This window comes from Abrus precatorius, unplaced genomic scaffold (assembly GCF_003935025.1).
Source record: "Abrus precatorius isolate BTA unplaced genomic scaffold, Abrus_2018 Scaffold9, whole genome shotgun sequence".
Taxonomy (NCBI): Eukaryota; Viridiplantae; Streptophyta; class Magnoliopsida; order Fabales; family Fabaceae; genus Abrus; species Abrus precatorius.
Window position 1 is genome coordinate 19,236,786 of NW_020874439.1, and position 4,248 is coordinate 19,241,033.

At 35.4% G+C, this 4,248-nt stretch overlaps 1 pseudogene; it reads left to right on the forward strand.

Annotated features, from left to right (window-relative positions):
* Positions 1–934: 934 nt before the first annotated feature.
* LOC113850936 lies at positions 935–4,248 on the forward strand (annotated as a pseudogene).

Genomic DNA, 4,248 nt, shown 5'->3' on the forward strand with positions numbered 1-4,248 from the left:
TTATTATCTTAAACACTTACATTACTTAATAATTTTTTATAGAATACAAAATTATCAATACAATCATTAAATTTTAGGTTCTTATCAAGTATATTAAATTTATAAAATTTTATATTAAAATAAGATAAATAGATACTTCATCTCATTATTTGGTTTTAACGGCTAATATAATTTTATAATATAAGTAAATATCAAACTATAGATAATATATCTACTTGATTAGTTGATATTGTAAAATAATTTACAAATTAATTGATCAATCTTACATTTTATTAAAAATTATTAAATAGTGTTCAATTTTAACTTTTAGTGTTAATAATCTTAACTCTCTTTTTTTCTATTTAAATATACTATTTATTTTTTCTTAATATTTATTTATTTTAATTATTTTAAAATATTTTTATATCATATTAAAAATTATTTAAATAAATTAAAAATATCATAATCTTTTTTGCACAAAATCTCGTTAGAGTATGAGAAAAGTTTATAGTGAACTCCACAGAAAATATTATTTTTCACTTATATAAAACAAAACATTCAAACGAAAATTTTCTTTTCCTATACTTTTCTATCACTGGATAATATTTTCCACCAAAACAGATAAATGCTCGGAAATTAGAATAATGCATGGTCCCTAGCTTACTTTTCCAGTAGCCAGCCCCTCATAAGTTGTCCTCCCTACACGTCTATTCATAACTACTACTCAATTGACATGATTAAATGAGTCATCTTAGACGTGTAAAATGCTCTTGGAAATTAGGATACTGCTTTGTAGTTTCGAACAACTTTCAAAATGGTTTACTTTGAAAGGTGCTACAGCTCTTAGTTGATGTCTGACCAATCTCATTGTAATCTCTTAACCTTCTTCCTCTGCCACTCTACTATTCTTCTACACTTTCAGCCACCGTTCCTTACCAAATTTACGTGAGTTTAAGAAGATAAAACACTGTAGAACACAGAGCAAAAGGGTCTTGTTCATGGGTCTAAAACTGGATGAGACTACCCATTGTTCCCTTACTTCTTCAGTGTTGTGTTGTGTGGTTGTCACTCAGTTTAGACACCAATGAGAATTACGTTAGTTTCATTGCTTTCTTTCTTTCTTTGCGACTGGATATATTTCAGCATCTACTTCTCTTTCTCCATTGGCCAATGTCTCAAGGATCAACAATCATTGCTGCTTCAACTAAAGAACAACCTCACATTCCAGCCTGAAATTTCCACCAAACTGAAGTTGTGGAATCAAAGCATTGATTGCTGTGTTTGGAGTGGTGTATCATGTGACAATAAGGGACATGTTACTGGCCTTGACCTGAGTGGAGAATTAATCGCTGGTGGATTTGACAATTCCAGTGCTCTTTTTAGTCTTCAAGATCTTCATATATTGAACTTGGCTGCTAATAATTTCAATTCTGCCATTCCATCTGGATTCAACAAGTTGGAGAAGTTAACTCACCTGAATTTGTCAAATGCTGGCTTTGAGGGGCAGATTCCAATAGAGATTTCTCACCTGACTAGGTTGGTTACTCTTGATATCTCTTCTCTTTCCTATTTAACTGGGCATGAGCTGAAACTTGAAAACCCAAATCTACGCAAGCTTGTACAAAATCTCACCAGTATAAGGCAACTGTATCTGGATGGTGTAAGTATAACAGCTCCAGGAGAGGAATGGTGCAATGCTTTGCTCTCACTACATGACCTTCAAGAACTGAGCATGTCACAGTGCAATCTCTCAGGACCACTGGATCATTCCCTGGCAAGACTTAAGAATTTGTCAGTTATTGTTCTTGATCAGAACAATTTATCATCAACAGTGCCAGAAACATTTGCTGATTTGAAAAATCTGACCATCCTAAGTCTTGTTTATTGTGAGTTGACAGGAACATTTCCACAGAAGATCTTCAACATTGGTACATTGTTGGTTATTGACATATCATTCAACTACAATCTCAACGGCAATTTTCCAGACTTCTCACCGAATGGATCACTCCAGACCTTAGTAGTAAGTAACACAAGCTTATCTGGAGCATTTCCACACTCTGTTGGTAACATGAGGCACTTATCTATATTGGATCTTTCAGCCTGTCGATTTAGTGGATTAATTCCGAATTCACTGTCAAGCCTCACAGAACTTAGTTACGTGGATTTGTCATCTAACAACTTCACAGGTCCGATGCCATCATTTGGAATGGCCAAAAAACTTGCCCAGTTAGACCTTTCACGCAATGGTTTAAGTGGTGGAATTGCATCATCCTCTCATTTTGAAGGACTGGACAGACTTGTCAGCATTCATTTGCATTATAATTCTTTCAGTGGGACAATTCCTTCATATCTTTTTACACTTCCAATGCTGCAGAATATTCAGCTTTCCTACAACCAGTTTAGTAAACTAGACATATCCACAAATGTGTCTTCCCTCATGTTAAATACTCTCGATTTAAGAAGCAATAATCTATCAGGGCCATTTCCAGTGTCTATCTTCCAACTCAAGACACTCTCTATTCTCCAACTTTCCTCAAACAAGTTCAATGGGCCAATGCAGCTAAACAATTTTTTGCAACTCAGAAATTTAACGACATTAGACCTTTCACACAACAACTTATCAGTCTACGTGAATGCTGACCTGTCTTCCTTTCCCAACATACGAGTCTGAAATTGGCATCCTGCAACTTGAAAAGTTTCCCTGGTTTCTTGAGAAACCAATCCGAATTAGGTTTCCTAGACCTTTCTAGTAATAAGATTAAAGGTATAGTGCCCAGCTGGATTTGGAAACTACCATATCTTGAAAGCCTTAATATTTCTTAAAATTTGCTGACTGATTTTGAAGGACCTCTGCAGAATCTTACTGACAAATTGGTGGTCCTTGACCTTCATTATAATAAACTGCATGGCCCAATACCTGTTTTCCCAAAATATGCTACCTACTTGGATTACTCGAGCAACATATTGAGCTCTTCTATCCCAGAAGATATTGGTAATTACCTGTCATTCACAATTTTTCTCTCTTTTTCAAACAATACTTTGGAAGGTAGCATCCCTGACTCCCTCTGCAACGCTTCATTTCTTCAAGTGCTTGATCTTTCCATTAATAAGATTTATGGTACAATTCCCTCATGTTTGATGATGATGAGTGACACTCTTCAAGTATTAAATCTGAAGGAAAACAATCTATCAGGCCCTATTCCTGATACTGTTCCATCCCTCTGTGCCCTGTGGACTCTAAATCTTCATGGAAATCTATTAGATGGGTCAATTCCAAAGTCTCTTGCCAACTGCTCAGGGTTAAAAGTACTGGACCTTGGATCAAATAAAATTATTGGTAGATTTCCTTGCTTTTTGAAGAAAATCTCCTCACTTAGTATCCTAGTTTTGGGAAATAATAAATTTCAAGGTTCATTAAGATGTTTGGAAGCCAACAAGACTTGGCCTGTGCTTCAAATTGTGGACATTGCTTTCAACCATTTCAGTGGCAAATTACCAGGAAAATATTTCAAAACATGGGAAAAAATGATGCACGATGAAGATCCAGCTGCATCTAAGTTTATCAACCAATTGGAATATGGGAATTCACAATATCAAGAAAGTGTGACAGTCATCAACAAAGGTCAAAAGATGGAGTTAGTTAAAATTCTTACAATCTTCACATCAATTGATTTTTCATCCAACCAATTTGAAGGACCAATATCAGAGGAGTTGATGGAATTCAAAGCACTCCATATTCTTAACTTATCAAACAATGCTCTATCTGGTGAAATCCCAACATCTATAGGGAACCTTAAACAGCTTGAGTCCTTGGACCTTTCACAAAACTCTTTAAGTGAAGAAATTCCTGTGCAACTTGCAAGTTTGTCATTCCTATCATATTTAAACCTCTCCTTCAATCATTTGGTGGGTAAGATCCCAACGGGTACCCAACTTCAGTCATTTGAAGCTTCTTCCTTTGAAGGCAATGATGGGTTATATGGACCTCCATTGACTCAAAAAACAAATGGTAAAGAGCCTAAGGTGCTACCACAACCAGCATGTAAGAGGCTACATTGTACTGTTGATTGGAATTTTGTTAGTGTTGAACTTGGATTCTGTTTTGGGTTCGGACTTGTGTTTGTTCCACTTTTGTTTTGGAAGCCTTGGAGGGTACATTATTGGCAACTAGTGAATAAAATCCTTGGCTGGATCTTCACTCGACTGTATCTTGAATATGTAACCCAAAGAGGACAATGGTATACAATTTTAAGGTGGCGGTATTTATGA